We start from the raw sequence: 17,910 nt of genomic DNA on the forward strand, positions 1-17,910 counted from the left end.
TTACTCTTCGCGACGTTAAGCCTGTGATGCTGGCCCATTTTTTAACAGCGGAGCTGTTTAATCTAAAGGCTGCTCCGGTGGCGTTAGCAAAAAAAAAAAAACCAAGAAAACACTGCGGCGCATGTAAAGTGTGCACCCCCACAGGTAGGATATTATAACTGTGAAGCCAGCTTTTGCGCCTTCTCTTGTGTTTGCTCAAGGGACATATGCGTACGCGCACTCCTTAATATGCAATTTTAAAGGAGTTCTGACACGAAATTCACCATCGGACACAACTTCGAAGGCTAATTGTTAGGGGCAGAGAAAATCACTTCAACACCTGCGCGCATGCCAATCTCAGGTTTCTCCGCGTTATGTTTCTGCGGGGGACATGGTGGTACAGTCGCATGGCTTCTTAAGTGGCAAAATTAAGTTTGGATTGACTAGGATGTTAGTGGAGACCCAGACAAATCTTTGTAAATAGTCGCGCACAGCTAAGACATCCGAGAAAAATAAGCCGAGGAATGAGGAACTAAGACTACCTGCCTTCTTTTTGCAGATATGCCAGCTGTGGCCGGCAAACGTCCAAGGCCACTACTATTCCTTTATGACAAGGCGCTCCAGTGACGGAAAGAGCTCCCTCACAGAAGACATCTTCTTCGAGACTCAGTACACAGTTGCGCGAAAAGTAAGCTGTCTGGTGTTTCTGCAATCTTTTTTTAACAGTGAACCCGTTTAGCAATTCGTTGATCCCGGCGTTTTACAAAAATCAGTATAAAAGTGTCGAAAAATCGCCGACACCGGCAGTATTCCAAGCTGTGTCTGGTAGATCAACAGGGTTAGAGTCAGTCGTCTTACCCATTCGAGTACGACCGTGAGTTTGAGCCGGCAGTCAAACTGCTCACTCATTCGGCTGTGACTGTGGGGAGAGAAATCATGCCAACTGTTCGACACAGAACCCGTGATAGGGTACACGCTGCAACTGCCGGCGCCTAGTTTAAGTGTGCGCGTTCCGTTCGTTTGTTCGGCTTCTTCGATGTGCTTCTTCTTCGCCGTTATCGCAACAAAGGTGGAGTAAACGTCGCTGCTGTGGCGAAGAAGCAAATCGGCGGCAATTGAGGACTTTAACCGTCGTGATGGTCGTGTACGCTGCGTACAGCTTCGCTACATTCAAGTCTTAGGCGTTAGTGTGAGCTTCCTTCATTCTTTCTACTGGGGGTCATTTAGATTCGACAATGCGACAGAAATCAACAGTTTGTCTCAGTGTTGGCAAAGATCTTTATTATAAGCGGTCAGATTTAAAGAGTGTTACGATAGAAAACTCGCATTAGTACGCGTACGAAACGCAGGCCTTTTTAAGAACAGAAGCAAAGTAAGGGGTGCATTATATTCTGAAATGTTTAATGAATTAAACTATTTTCAACGGAAACAACGGCTCGGTCCTCCGTGCGTGGACAGATGACGACACTGTCCTAAAAATAGGTAGTTTCCTGTTTACAAACGCAACAGCTGTACTGCGGTTGACCCCGCCTGCGCTGACATGCTTTACGCGCCCTACGAAATGAGTCGCACTAGCGCAGACAAAGGAAGCTACAGATGCAACGCGCGTTCCTTTTTTTTAGAACAAAAAAGGGCGAAGAAAAACTGTTCAGTTGTAGCCTTAATATGCACACTGTGCACAACACATCCTCTGTTACCATCCCCTTAGCTTCGATGGCCCAGGAAAAGAGCGGGATCTTGGTTTTGTTTCGACATTTCATTTAAAGCTACGTAGGCAGGCGTTCACGAGTTCATTTTTACCGTTACATACTTGGGGATACGCCTTATATTTACAAAACAAAGTGTTCAATTAACATCATTAGCGACCCACCACGCCAAGTTATCTGTCGTTGGGTGAAGACGAGTTCAGCTCATGCGCAACCACCACTATGGCTTTTGCCTACGGTTCGTAACGGCGATGCTTATAAACCACCCCAATAAAGCCTGCGGCGCTTGGCAAATATTTGTCTCGCATAGAACCCTCCACTACGGCGAGCCTGATTACAGACGGTCGCCGTAAAATACACCCAAAATATGACCTTGTGATAAGCCAACTGATCTGGTCATGTAGCTGCTATGCAGGTACGCGTCAGACTTTCACGGTGTTGACTAGGGTTCGAGTCTCTGTCACTGTTTCTTCTTGTACCTTACCCCTTGGACCATAGTTATAATCAGTCTATCGCAGAACAAATTTCACGGTTCCCTCACCGCTTTTTCAGCATGGTGCGATCAGTACATTACGGAAACACAGAGAGCCCTGCTTATAACAGGACTGGGAACGTCTGATGTGTTCAAGCAAAAATAAATGAGCAATGCTAAGGTGATATGAAATAAAAGAAGATAATGAGCTAAAAAGTGGAAAATAGAGCGATATCATCTGGTACAGGAGAATCGGCATCGCCGTTGCAAATCCTTCAAATTTTAAACGTAAATGGGCGCTAATATTTTTTCGCCGCGAACCGCGTTTCCTTTGCGCAGTGATTCCCCTATGACCTGCGAAGCTTAATTATTACGCTAGCTTTAAAAAGGCCGTACTCAGTCGCCATCACTATCTGGCAGTGCTGTTGTGCACGGTGCGGCAGTACTCTGTGGGCTGTCGCTCAGCGTCATGCGCCCAACTTGAGTATTATACGGTCAGAAATACAAACATGAGAGAGAACGGACACGCACGAATACACGCGGATCCGTGTGCGTCCGTTCTTTCTCTCATCTGGTATCTGACCGTGCAATCGCACTCAACTCATAAAAGCGAAACTTGGCATACCTCACTGATGGCGACCGTCCCGTCACAAGTACTCACTGCAGGAAAGCCAACTTTTCTCAGTGGGTTTCCCAAAACCACGATGATGATAAGGGAAGGCACGTCAAGTGCCCCAAAAAGAAGCAAACGCTCCATGTGGTCTGAATTGAACCTGGGTCCCTCGCTCTATGAAGCCAACGTCTATCCGATTGCAGCCATCCCGACACAATACGAGCAGGCTGGATTTAAAGCGAAGCTTTCTTGGTCTTACTGGTGGCGACCGTCGCGTCTCCAAAGCTCTGCAAACCCCTACAATCCCAACAAGGGCGAACGATTTCCTCACGAAAAAGCTGGGCGCTTAAACTATTGTTGCCGTTACACAAAAGGGCGCCTGATTTGTAGATTGACTTCCCGAGAATGCCAGCCTTATTGTTCACCCTTTCCTGTCCCTGCCTGCAGGCCTACCTCATGCTCAAGCAGCTGAAGGGAGCCAAAGTGAGCCCTCTTGCCTTCGTCATTCAAAGATACGACCTGGACATCACGGAAGCGGTGACACCCGATTGCGCGGCTGGGCTGCTGGGCGTTATTAACATGACGAAGTCTGAAATTGAAAAAGTGATCTAGCAAAAAACTAAGTAGATATAATTTCTACCTATTTATTCGTTTGTCGCTTTGGGAATAACTACACACACAAAGACCATGTCGTGGCAAAGTTTGCTGCGTTTTATTTTACTTACGAGTTTCTATGTACGTACGTTATCGTGGAGAGTTTAATAAAGTGTTCGTATAAAACAGGCTCCTTCCATTGGTTAGGCTGGAAAGAAAAAGCATAGTGTCCCTGGCACGTTTATGACGTTCGGGAGTTACATTTTAGTCAAATTGTGTGTAGCCTGTCTTTGTTGATTTCTTACGTCTATAGCATTATTGCGAAATATTTTCATTTAGTTTTGTTTGATCCCCTGCAAACATCTTTATGCAATGCAACAGTAAAAGCAAAAACTTGGTATTCTTGAAGATGTATTCTTGGTATTCTTAAACAATAACACATATACACTCCGCTTTTTTTATTTGCTTTACTTACCTGGGCGTGGTGGGACGGGTGAACCGGATCGCTTCTGCAGAAATTCTGTATGTCGAACCGCTTGGTGGTTTGCGTAGATTTAATATTTTTTTGTTTATCAGTTGGGTATTTACATATTTCACCCCAGTCGAGCTATTTGAGGAGTCGGTTTTTAATTTGGAAATAAATACTTTCTTGCACAAATTTATTAATTGCATATTGACATGCATCAGCCCAATCGAGCTATTCGGTTTTTGATTTGGAAATAAATACACTTTCTTGCACAAATTAGGATAAAAATTATTCAACTGCGACGATATCTGACCTGGCTTGGTGTCGTTCTTTGTAGTAACTTTTTTTCCTTGCACGTTCTTCAGTGTCGGGGCAGCATTTCGTGCTGCAAAGAGTTCATAAATCAAGTTCTTGAATTATTTGCTCTGTGTAGTGAGCCATGGCGCCACGCGTTGCAATGCTATCCTGCTTGATTGTTGGGATTCTATGGCTTAATAAATAAAATGTCACCTCATCTCTTATGGCGTGCTTGTTATGTAAGGGGGATTGCCAGACATTAAGCAGGTCATCGTGTCTTGGAAAAGTTGCAAAGTGCATGGGGGGGGGGGGGGGGGATGCTATGATGTGACGTGCGGCATTTCAGTAAGGCAGTCACTCCCGGTACTATGGATTCGCTTCTTTTTGAGCAATGTCAACCGACAGTTGGAAGTTCAGTGGACTGCGCAAGCTCCGGTTCTTAGGCTTGGTTCTGCACCTGGCGACAGATATTTTCAGGCCTAGAGGACAGGGGCGCAGCCAGAAATGTTGCTCGGGTTGGGCTGAGATTGCACCTCGACCAGTCACCAGTCACATGATTTTTGAAGGGATTAAAAATATGTATAATAAATAGCTATCGATTAATAATACCGAAATTTTTAACTGAAAATACATAACTATTTACTGTCATGAACAAGAAAAATAATATTATATAAAACATTTCTTCGCATGTTCCGAAAATTGTGGCAGAATTGCTGTCACTGCTTGCAATTTTCTGTTTTTTCTACATAAGAAATAACAATCAAAGATTGGAAATGTAGAACAAGTATAAACATAAATGCTTTTCCGAAAATTGTGGCAGAATTGCTGTCACTGCTTGCAATTTTCTGTTTTTTCTACATAAGAAATAACACTCAAAGATTGGAAATGTAGAACAAGTATAAACATAAATGCTTTTCCCAAAATTGTGGCAGAATTACTGTCACTGCTTGCAATTTTCTGTTTTTTCTACATAAGAAATAACACTCAAAGATTGGAAATGTAGAACAAGTATAAACGTAAATGCTAGTAATAAATATAACATATAAGCAAAACATTGAAGAAAAAAAGCATTGAAGTAAAGAACTACATTCGTCTGAAAGTAACAAAGCACGGAGCGGACATTATAAATGGGAAAAGCACGAAACTTTATTGTCGCTTTGTCATCCAAGAATCTAACTTTTGCACGCTTGCTACGTACGGGTAGGGCGAAATCTTAACACCTCAGTTTATTATACCAATATATTCTGTAGGAACAGCTTGTCAACCGTCGCGTACTGCGGATAACTGCAACTAGCGTCACTAAATAATCTACGCTTAAGAGTACCGCCACTTTGTGCTCCCGGAAGAGTCTGGGGGCCAATTTGTTTCTGGCTTACAGTGTTGCCATCTCTCCCAATGAAACCGCCGCTGGTTGTGACGGGCAGAGTGTGACTGGCCGCGCCGGCCGCTCTGGCGGCAGCGCAGCAGAGAGAGAGAGAGAGAGAAAGAGAGAGAGAGAGAGATGCGCACAGAAACAAAATGGCTGCACCCATGTGTAAACAAATATCACGTGGTTCCGACCGACCAATGAAAATCCTGGCGGCACATAATGATGAGAGAAAAGAGTGCCGATACTCAAAAAGCCTTTTAGTGACGCTAACTGCAACAAAATTAGTCCCATAAAAACACTTCAAAATAGAGAGCTGTAGTGAAAAAATCGAGATTATATTTGGTCAGAGTAACAAAGGTGTCATCTGGCAGCAAAGTGTACATTTATACAGATATCCCGTTCTACATGGCGCGCATTTACGTGCGAATTCACTGCTGCGGCGCGCCATTCGTGCGGCGAAACGACCTACGGCGTTTTGTCGCATGTAGATGGGTGGGTGCAGGGGGATGGGGGAGACGAAGTCCGAAGTCGTTAGCGCACTGATTCCGGCGGCTGCCCTGGTTGCACGGAGGTACTGAAGCAGCGAGGCCTGCGGTTTCTCCCGCGAATTTCTTCTAGTTTGTTCTGAGCAGCGATCGACTCTCCGTCGCGCCGCGGAGCGCGAGCTTGCAGAACACCCGCGTGGATGAAGGCCTTACATAAGAGTTCGGCATACCAGGAGGGAAACGAATCACCATCAAAGAGTAGGTGCGCTTTCCGGACAGAATTTCTGGGGTTCTGGATCGTGCATACGGTGCGGCCACAGCAGGTTCAATTCCTTATTTCTGTACTGTTGTGAGTTATTCATTGCTTTCTTGACTTGGGTCTTTATGTTGATTGTTTTTGCGTCCGCTCAACTGCCTCCGCAAATTGTGCGGGCACTCGGGCACAACATTGGTCTGACATCGAGTACTAGATTTGCAGTTGTCGCTCGGCCGACAGCGCCACGTAAGTCAACTAATCCAGCAGGTGAATAAGTGACTACAAATAATCCTTTCAAGCTAGCGTAAAGCTGTCAAAAAGACTTTTGCACTTTTTTTTTTTTTGCCGGCGGGGGCAGCTGATGAAGCGTAGCAGTCGACAGTGCGGAAACGAAGACGCATCTCGCTGACCACAGGGTCACATTTTTGCCTACTCTTGCTTTGAATGCATATAAAACACCTGCATGGTGACCACTTTGGGCTCCCTCGGTGCAACTAATGTATGTAAGCACCCAAATACAATTTTTCGCAAAAGGTCGTGAGCGTGGCATGGCAGAGAGGCAGTCTGCGCCGCACAGCGGTACAACGGCGAAACAATGCTGTGTAGTTCATTTTGTCACTAACAAACACCCCTACTGTTAAAAAAAATCCAAAACCATGAAAACTTCAAATCAGTGGGCCGATTTTAGGGTCGCCTATTGACATAGAGGTTCATACTAATATATATTAGTATGAAACTCTATGCCTATTGATGGACAAGTTTTGGCGATATGCAGCGCCTTCTCGTTTTGAAAGCCGCTGGGTAGTACCAACGCCCCCGTAGTACAAAAGCAGACTACCCTCGCCGCCCTCCACAAGCCAGAGCGAAAGTTGGTTCTACTTGATTTAATCGCGTTGTCGTGTGTTTAAAGGAATGCGTACGGAATAAAAGTAGTTGCAGAGGCTAAACAAAATAATATAGGCTACAAGAAGCCAGTTTATCGGCTTTCTTTTGAGCGAGCTGTCGCGATAGTCGCGACGTGGGCCAATATCGCCAGGTCGGGTGGCCTAACTTCGGGACGATCGTACTTTCTTGTTGCGTACCGTCGAAAAAGGATCATGCTCATCCGATATCTTGAGGTAACTGTAAATGGTTGCTTCAGCGAAAGCATGCAAGCGCAAGCGAGAATCATAGCCGACTCAGCTGACACTGCTGGCCTGGCGTCGCCTTGAAAACAGTGGAAATTTCGTTTTGTATTTTCGCAAACTAAATGATTCTTAACATTTTACGCCGCAAGATTTACGAACAGCACGGTACATGTATACTAGCGAGTAGGTGAGGCAATAGCGTCAAATAAACAAATTAAGCGCAATTAAAGAACGCCAACAAGCACCAAATTGCACGTCCGCTGCCTGCCGACATGTGTACTTCTATATTTTTATAACATAACAGCCGCATACACGGTGCACGGCCCAAATATCATACACACGATCGTCTCTAACTGTGTTAGTTATCTATACGATTGTCACTGACTGTGTTATCTTCTACTGCAGGGGGCGCCAACCTACAGCCCGCGGGCTGTATGTGGCCAGCGGGGCTGTATTATGCAGCACCAGCGCATCGTCAGAACCCACACTCCTCCCCCTGCCACTACAAATGTTATTAGAAATTCGCTTAATAATTTCTATTTACCTTCAAAGCCACATCCCCATGCCGCCCGATTTGCCGTCCAGCCCTCCGCCGTGTCGACTTCATGCAACTCTGCACAACACCTCAAAACTTTGCCGACCCTTATTCTAGTCTATTAAGTGCGAACTGGGAGTATACTTTCGAAATCACAAAACAGATTTTACGCTTCTGAGGCTCGCTGCATTTTGTCACTGAGCCACGAAATAAAACGGTGGGCTATCGCTCAACTATGTATTCGTAATGGTGACGCAAACAAGTAATGTTTAATGAAAACGCACGCATAGTGCGCAGGTACGCAAAAGCGCGGCGCACAGCAACAGACGAGCCTGCGGTCCTCCGGACCTGCTTGCTTTTTCACAGGATCAACGCCGGTTGCGTTACTCTTTCTTCAAAGACGATAGCCTTTCTTGGGCTACTTAAACGCAGAAAGTTTGGTCTGTCTGTCTGTGACTCGATTAAAGCCACCAGGCCAAAGTGTAACGAAAGCTGGGCAATGTAGTCATAGACTCACAACCAATTCTAAACGTCTAAGTCCGGTGTCGGTGTTGAACAAGAACAAGACATTACGCAAATATAAGGCAGCCAATCAATACATAAATGATATTTGCAGTGTTCTTTTATTAAAAAATTAATGGATGCTTGGTTTTTATAATAGCAAATGAAATACTATGCATTTTTTTGCGAGAGTTTGCCTTGCGGAATAAGTCATATATACAACATCACATTTGTTTCACGCAGAAAAGTCAGCAGCGACCGGTACTGAGAGCCCCATATCCACTGCTGTAGATCAGGGGGTCTCCCAGGATGGAGCCCTGTGCCCCGGAGTTGTTGCAGGCGAGAGGTTTGAAAGGCCGGACAGGTCCACAGAAGGTGGCTCGTGTCGGCTTCGGGCGTAGGGACCGTTCAAAAAGGACAGGTGTCCGCAAACGGTGCATGATAGCGGGCAGGCCAAGCGTGGGTATGCCGGGCAGGGAGACTTCAGGACCGGGCAGGGAGCCTCGTATGCCGGGCAGGGAGACTTCAAGTTAGCCTTAGCAGTACATCGATCTTTAGGGGCAGGTACGGAGTACCTAGTCGGAGCATGTTATTCTCCTCGAGGTCGTTGTAGAATCTGGCGATTCTGTGTTCGAGCAGCACACTGATGATTTGCCCTGTGCATCTTGTGATGCGGGTGGGCCTTCGTGGCCCTGCAATCTTTGTTTACGTGCCGCCCAAGAATGTATACGCAATGCACTATCGGTATGTTATGCTGGTAGAGGAAGAGTTTCTTGCGGGTGGTGGCTCTGGTGTGTCCGGGTTTCTTACGCTCATCAATAAATGTTTATTCTCTCTATCGCTTCTGTGAGAGTATGCGCTCAAATCTCGTAAACAAGGTTGCCAGGGTGCCGAGCTGCGCGCAAGCCCGTATGGCTGCCACTGTGCATTGGAGTGCCTCCTACTCTTCTTCCGAGCCTCGGGTTGCCCAAAGACAACCGAATGGTAGAATGCGGGTGGTAAGATCGTCTTCGTAAGCAGTGAGATCCGCTGGTGAAGGCTTGTCAGGGTACTGCGTTGAGTACGACTGGGAGCCTGAAAGACGTTGACGGGAGGACAGAACCTCGTGGTACTCCTTTGTGCTGGGTATTGAATTAAGTGTCAGTGCCCAGCGACCATACGCCGATTTCACCAGTTCTGTGGCTGAGCGAGCTTTTGCCGTAGTTATTATTTCTGTTTGCCACAGTTCGTGAACGCTAGGTTCTCCAAGTTTAGTGTGGGACCGACGTTCTCGAACGCACTCTTGGGGTGTTAGTGCGGATCGATGGTGGGTCTAGCAGTTATATCATGCCTAAGCTGAAACAAGAGTGCGCGTGGCGTGAGTTTGCGACGGCCACGCATTAGGCCTAACGCCTCGATTTGAAGTTCAACAGCGGCAACCGACCCCCACAGCTGCTTGGTATGCCGTAAGGCTAATGTAAACTTGAAGGTTACCTAACGAGAGGCTTAAAGATGGGGCATGAATCTCAACGTCACGCGAATTTGGAACCACCCCGAAAGCCAGGAGTTGGGATGGTGTCGCGATCTGGAAATGTCGTCGTAGAGGGAGCGAATAACATTTTGAGTAAAAGAACAGGAATTTGACAGACAGATAGGTTAGGGGCCTCTAGTCGAGGGCCCCTGATTCGAAAGCTTGTCTCCCCGCCCGGCAGACCCAGGTAGTCTGGTCTTTGATAGTGTCTTGCCAAGACTCCCTCTCATGTATTAGTGCGCAGTTGGCCGCTGTTTCGTGCAGAAGCTTACAGATGGTGACACCGTCACATCTTTAGAAATAGCGGCCAACTACGACAGCATGGAGGAAAGAAAAGCTTAGGAAGGGCCCCGACGTTACCTTTACTGAAGCCGGAAAAGCCATTTTGGGAGGTCTGCTCCTTTTGCTTGTGGTTTGAGCGCACAGGCTACCTTCTCTGCCATCGCTCACTCAACTTTCGTCTGCTTCGTCCCCTCCTGCTGACTATTGGCTACCGTTTGGGCCGCGCAATGGGCCGGCCTTCGGCTCCGTTGCTAGGACACCCGTAAGCGTGGCCCCCAATGAGCGTGAAAAACCACGCGGCTTCCTCCACCCTTCCCCCAATGCCCCAGTGACCGGCGGGGACTCTCCTGAGCTTTTCTTTCCTCCATGCACGACAGTATAGTGATGTAACGCTGTACGTGAACTCATTCTACTGATCGTACTATTAGCTGCGGTACCAGTCGTCGTCGCAAGATCTCAAAGTGTGACGTTAGGCCCCTAAGATATGGCGCACCACAACATACCGGACAGTCACTGCTGTTAAAGGGGCCCTGAAAGGCATTTGAGCACACTAAATTGACTAGCGCAATAGTTAGATTGGGTCGTCAACATCATCTGTGCCAAGTATTACTCTTTTACGCGCAGCGGAAAGCTCACACTTTTGTTGCAAAGTTTGTCGCTTTTTTCTCACCCTTCCCTTCGTGTTTTTGGACGCCGCCATCTTCACATGTCTACGTCATCGATTCCCAGATGTTCGTCATGAGCTAGACATCCTGCTATAGGGCGGCTTTTTCGTCTTTTTCACGCACTTCCGGCAAAGAGATGAGTCGTCTGCTCAGCGTCGGCTCGCCGGCTGATCTGCCAGCGGAGTGCCGGAGTGCTTGGACATTTTACGACAAACGAAACAAGTGTAAACAAATGCTTAACCGTTTGCATTGAATGCAACAGGGCCATAACACGACATGGATATTCTCTTACTTGAGTACGTTCCATAAAGAAAGCGTTGAAGCCCCGTGGCACTTCTTTCTTGCAATCGCAGAGAACGCCCTGAGCCGAATGCCCGGGTTTGACGCATACATTTTATTCAACTTCGAAACAATCCAGAGATTCGTTTCGAACGAACACAACGTCACAACCTGCGTTGCAAGTCCGAACCGCGATTGACAGACGATGGATTGCCTCCTCCTGCCCTCGTAAATTCGGCACTCACTTCACGCGCGGTTTGCGGGGACGAACAGCAAGTCACTTAACTCTGACGCACAAGCCGAGATGGCTTTTAGCCACGCACCCTAGCATCGTGTGCGGGTACATGTTCCGGTCTTCTAGGAACCTTTGCCACCTGTTGTTTAGGACATGTTCCAATACCTTTCCCGCAAACGAAGTGAGGGAGATGGGCCTCAGATTCTCAATGCCGGGTGGCTTGTTCGGCTTTGGTATTAGGATTGTACCCGCACACGATGCTAGGGTTTCGAGAGAAGCTCAGCACGCAAGACGCCATGCTGCTAATCCAGCACGAAGCCATGGACACCACAACAGTCAACACCGGGGACAACCGCGCCATCCTCGGCCTAGACCTACAGAGCGCCTTTGACAAGGTACGCCACTCTGCGATCCTGGCTCAAGTCAACAGACTGGGGCTCGGAGAGAGGACCTACAACTACATCAGGGACTTTCTGTCACACCGCACGGTGATGCTACAGATTGGAAACCTACAAATGGAAGAGCGGAAGCTGGGCAGCATCGGCACTCCACAAGGCGCAGTCATCTCGCCATTTCTCTTCAACCTGGTGATGATTGGAGTCGCCGAACGCCTGAACCAGCTCCCACAAGTCAAGTACACCATCTATGCGGACGCCATTACCCTCAGGGTCCCCGGGGGTAGTGACGGCCACATTGAATCCACACTACAAGAGGCAATCGACAACATCGAAGACTGCCTGAAAGACACGGGACTACGATGCTATCCGCAGAAATCGGAGTTGCTGATACTACAACCGCCCGGGCGCCTCCGCAAGCGAGCAGCGGAGGACGCCAAAAAGATCACGCTGCGCACGGGGGACGGCACAGTCATACCCCACGTGAAAAGCATCAGAGTGCTCGGCATGCACATCGAAGCCAGCCGCAGCAATACAACCGCAATCGACCGCATGGTCACCAAGATGGGGATCGCAACGCGTCTCATCAAACGAATATCTACGCGCAGACAGGGAATGCGAGAAGCTAACGTGCTGCGCCTCTTGCAATCATTTGTCATGAGCCACGTTACATACGTTGGTGCGTTCCACTACTGGAAACAACAGGAGAAGGAAAGAATCAATGCGGCCATCCGCAAATCCTACAAGGCAGCACTGGGGTTGCTCAACAGCCCGAGTAACCAGGCCCTTGCCGAACTGGGGGTACACAACACCCTGGACGAGGTGAGTGAAGCCCAGCGGGTCTCCCAGCTCGAACGCCTCGGTTCCACCAAGACCGGCAGGGCCATCCTCCAGAGGTTGGGCCTCAACCCACCTCAAGTTGACCAACATCAAGATAGGATCGTTCCCATAGAGGACGACATCATTCGCAAGATAAAGGTGCTCCCCTTGCCGCGGAACGTCCACCCGGACAGGAACGCGGAGAGGAGAGGGGCGCGAACCCGAGCGCTCGCCGAGGCACACAACAGTGACGAGGGGGCAGTATACGTGGATGCAGCCAAGCACCGCGACCGCCCCAACACATATGTGGTGGTGGTCGTACGAGCCACCACCGGGGAACTAATGAACGCCTGCATCATCAAGGCCCGAACGGCCGCGCAGGCAGAGGAGGCTGCCATAGCCCTAGCGCCAGCGAGCAGCCCCACAATCACCACGGTGCTCAGCGACTCGAGGACCGCAGTAGCAAGCTACGCCAGGAACGCCGTGTGCGGGACTGCAGCGAGCCTGCTCCCCGAGCGCAAGGAGACTACAACGCACATCCGCTGGTTCCCCGCACACGTGGGGGGCATTGCGGGTGGCACCGTCAACCGCAACGAGGAGGCGGACGCCATCTCACGCGAGCTCGCGCACCGTGCGGTGCCCCCCTGCCCATCGTCTGCGGTGGAGATCATGGAGCCCCTGACCAACTACGGGGACATCCTTCACTGGCATCGTGCGGGAAGACGCGCCCTGCCCCCACCTCACCCGAGGCTCAAGAGGGGCGAAGCCGTCCTCCTCCGTCAACTACAGACTGGATCCGTGCTGACTCCAGCGCTCGCGCGCCATGTGTGCCCTGGAACTTACGAAAGTGCAGTGTGCAGTGTGTGCGCGTTGGTGACTGCAGACCTGGCCCACATCATGTGGGGATGTGAAAGACACAGTGCAGTGGGGAGCCCAAAAGAGCTACCACCGGACATTATAGGACTCGTGAGCTCGCCCGAATACGAGCGGCAACTGCTGGCAGTCCAGCGGCTCGAGGCTGCTCTGGCCCGCCAAAGGCGAAAAGGAGACCCTCCTTCGGGAGGGGACTCGCCGAGTAGCCTGAACCGGTGCCCAGGCATAGCTTCGGGGTCTGCTTAGTACATAGACAGGGGTTGGCGAAGACCTGCGTGGCCTGACCCGCCTCCCTGCCGGACATTTTCAATAAATGTCATTTTCTCTCTTTAGCCACGCACACTGCATATACCCCATGCGAATTTGAGTCGTACGCCGCTCGAGAAAGATAATCCAGACCATGGGAAGCACTATCCACCCGCAGAAGCACAACGTCGCATTTCATCGCGAAACAAATGCTTCCACAACACACACACCATCGCCTCCTGTAATGCCAAACGCATCTCGCACTTCCAAATGAGAGTGAGTAGTATGCTTGCAGTGCCCATATGCCGCGAAGTGGGGCCCCAAGCTGAATCGGGATCACGCAACCGTAACTGACTTCTAGAGCGGTTTGTGCCTTGTTGCCAGGGCAACCGATGTTTGATATTGTCAAAGAAATGGTTCTCGCTGCAGCGCTAGAAAGCTCAGAGCCGCGGCGGAGCATGTTTTGCCAACGTTGCCGCTCTCCACCACGCGTCGCCCCAAGCGGAACTGGCGTTTTGTGCACGGGTTCTGTATCGGTTTAAAATGTCTTTTTCACATGCCGCCGGCAGGAATTACCACCGCGACAATATAAGACCCGGCACCAGCGGGGCAACATCTGATACGGCGCTTTTTGCATAAACAGTGCGCTGTGCATATCCAAGGGAGCGAGCGCACAATCCTCTCCGTGCGGCTGCGAGTTCGCCGCCGATAAAAAGTCACGTGCCGCCGATAGCAAAGTTCTGCAGCAACGTACACCCCTAAAGGGCAAGGCCAGGCTCCCGCACACATGCGGCCAGATTTTTCGTTCGCTTTTCCAGCCTTGAGCGGAGTGCGGGATTCATGGTGTCAACAAAGCTTACCCGTAGCAGACGGCATGCAGTGTGAGCAGCGCAATAGCGGAAGTACGTCACCGCCGAGGAGCGCAGCATAATGGGAGGGAAGGCTCGCGCGCCGTCAACAGCGGAGAGTACGTTGAAACGAGGAGGAAACGCGGCTCGGCGATAATGCGCGGTGTTTTATTTACGATTTCTCAGGTAATACTCATCGCTTTAACAAAATTCTTGCGGGAGGAGATTGCTAATACATTGCTTTATTTGGTTATATGTACATCCTTGCATCGGCGGAAGGTATTTCAGGACCCCTTTAACCTACCACGTATATACACAATGTTGCACACACCCAAGCGAGGTATCGGCACTGCTTTGTAAACATGAATGTGTGTAGTTTGTAGGCAAAGAATGGACTAGGACATCGCAAGGCAGGATCGGATGGAGAAACGTGGGAGATGCATCCACCTGCCCTGGGGTACAAATAGGCTGATGATGGTACGATGATCATGCAGCGCACGAGAATGTACAGACTGAGAAAAAGAACTAGGTGTGTCGACCGAAACCTGTTCCTGTACGCTGAATCATGTGTGGCTTCTCTGAAGCATACCTAAGTGCTAACATCCCTTAACGAGTATACATTAGCAAGGACACAGCACTGGTTTATTCCCACGTCCGAACCATTCAGTCCCCAAAATCCCTCCTCCTTCCTCCTCTTCCTCTTCCACAGACCATCTCTCTGTCCCACTGGTTCATAGCCTTAGGGGGGTTGTCCTTCTCCCCAGGTATATAAGTGCCTACTTGATCCCTAACAATACCCGCCGCGGTGGCTCAGTGGCTAAGACGTTGCGCTGCTGAGCACGAGGTCGCGGGTTCGATTCCCGGCCGCGGCGGCCGCTTTTCTGATGGAGGCGAAAAGCAAAAACGCCCGTGTGTACGAGATTTCGGGGCACGATAAAGATCCCCAGGTGGTCAAAATTAATCCGGAGCCCTCCACTACGGCGCGCCTCATCGCCTGCGCTGCGTCGGCGCGTTAAACCCCACAATCAATCGATCCCTAACAATATCCAGCAGGTAGCCCATACCCGCTTTGGGGCTGTGAACTACGCTTTATAAGCGCGAATGTGTACTGGTTTTACCCAATATTCTGTGGTTGGCACAGCCAGACCGTCTATTCAAAGCATTTGTAGAACACTCGGCACACTTGCGCGTAACCCGCGTCCACGAGGTTAGATTTACTTTTTCTCTCAATCAGCCACTTGGGATTGGCACAAGAACATGAAATCCACAAAAAGTATACAAAGCAACACAAAAATCCATAGCCCCCTAAAAGAGATCTCTCCTAGAGAAATGAAGGGCTGTATTATACCTCGCAGACGCTATAGTTACACAATAATTATTATAATTCTTTATTCGGAAGGGGAGAGTCAAGGTCTAGTCAGGGATGGGGAAGGCGGTAAAAAAGGTGAGAGCGTCTACATTCTCTTGTGTATGCCCGTGGTACAAGTGAAAGTCCACACGGACATAACAGTCTCTCGGGTGAGCCGGGCCCAGAGGAGGCGATGACCACTCCTGGAGGGTCTTGATTGATGTACGGCGGAAGATGGGCTCTTCTCTCCGCCGCGAGCCCCGAGCGCTCCCACAGCATGTGGGAGCCTCTATGATGCATCTGGGCCTTGTTGGCGCGTGACACGGGGAGCAGATCGCGATGGTAGTCTCCCTGGATTTCTCGAGGGGTTCTCTCAGGTGTCGTGAGCGTTGGGGAACGCATGCCCGCTGCTTTGCGAGCACGTCCTCCGTAAGAGAACCCCCGCTCTTATTTTGTGTAACAGGACTTGGGCCCCCCTGGGAAGTCCTCCTGGCAGTGGTCGTGGGTCATGGGGTATAGCGGCACGGAGCTTCGCCCTGATCTCTTGCTTGGCAGCGGCTCTGTCGTCCGAAGGGTCTGGATTGTGCCGTGCTGGGGGAACAGGGTGTAATGGGTCGGGCGGATACTTGCTTCGTCGCTCGCCCACGCGTGGGCGGCCTCGTTCCCGACACCACCCGCGTGTCCCGGCACCCCATCCACCCGTACGGTAATGGATTCATTGTTCGAAGTCTCTTCGCAATCGTCTTGATAAGGTGGCTTGTGGATACGATGACTGGGGTGCCACCGAGTCTTGCCACCGCCTCTCTGCTGTCAGAATATATGGTAAATTGCCGGCTCTGGTGCTTCTCCACCTGGCAGCGCTCTTCGATATGGTTCACCGCCAGTAGTAGCGCCTCCAGCTCACATCGCACTGTGCTGGGCGTAGTGTCAAACTGAAACGTCCGCCTCACCCGCGCTGGCCTATGCATCTGCACAAGCAACGGTAACGCGGTTGGTGGTCGCATCGTCGGCGGCGTCCACGAATATGGCACCTTCTTACAGGTCGGCTCGCGCCACGGCGGCGGCGCGCTCCTCTCTGTGGTGGTCCTTCCTGCAGACCCTCGACATGGGTTTGGAGGTGCGGATAAGCTCGTCCTCCCAAGGGGGGATTGGGTTCAGCGGTGGTAAAATCGGCGACTCGTCGCTCGCCGTGTTGTTGATGAGACGCTGGACGTATGCCCCGGCATTGGTGGTAGCTCGTCTCGTTGTGTGCCCTTCGTACCGCTCCTCTATGATGCAGCGTAGCGGAGGAAGTCTCGCAAACCACAATAAAGGCACCGTGACGTCCTCCTCCTCCTCCTCCTCCTCCTCCTCCTCCTCCTCCTCCTCCTCCTCCTCCTCCTCTCCTCATTATCATCATTATCATTCTTTTATTACTACTACTACTATATTACTACCACCATTACTACTACCATCCGAGACGACTTCAAACAGGTGACTACGTTCCTTCCCCCTCAACTCGGGCAATACACACAGGGCCTAATCTCAATGTCGACAACTGTGTACCGGCATTTCACCTAACACGAAGTCACCTAAAATACCATGAAATTTTCTATACACCCGCTGGTGTGGATACCTGGGGACTCTTGCACGAGCCGAAACGCAAGGGTAAACGAACCTTCCTGAGTCGTCTCCCCTCTGCCATAAATGAGCTGGTACCGAGGAGGCGCCAAGCTTACACTATTCACCAACAGAACCGGACGCCCACACAAAAGACCCAATTGACGATTCAATGAACCCCTCCGCTAGTTCCTGCCTCTAACCCCGATCTCTTTCACTAAAGTTTATGATGACGATGACCCTTTACCTCCAAAAATCTGGGGTACGCGAAGCTTAATGTCAGTGAAAACGAAAACGACCAAAATCGAAACGCAATGACCCGAAAGTGAAAGGGAGAACACTTCTGCCGAATAATTTGCTACGTAGAAGTTTTTACAGTAATGCATGTCCTATTCCTTAGATGCACATTTT

The 17,910-nt window shown here is 49.9% G+C and overlaps 1 long non-coding RNA gene across 1 annotated transcript; it reads left to right on the forward strand.

The window, feature by feature from the left end:
* The first annotated feature begins 542 nt into the window (after nucleotides 1-542).
* Nucleotides 543-3,441, forward strand: LOC144146867 (uncharacterized). The gene is made up of 2 exons (XR_013317745.1): nucleotides 543-667; nucleotides 3,218-3,441. It is a non-coding gene; the product is annotated as an uncharacterized LOC144146867 (long non-coding RNA).
* The last annotated feature ends 14,469 nt before the right edge of the window (nucleotides 3,442-17,910 follow it).

The sequence above is a fragment of the Haemaphysalis longicornis genome, unplaced genomic scaffold (genome assembly GCF_048455015.1).
Source record: "Haemaphysalis longicornis isolate Haplotype H1 unplaced genomic scaffold, Haemaphysalis longicornis Haplotype H1 scaffold_7, whole genome shotgun sequence".
NCBI classification, from domain to species: domain Eukaryota; kingdom Metazoa; phylum Arthropoda; class Arachnida; order Ixodida; family Ixodidae; genus Haemaphysalis; species Haemaphysalis longicornis.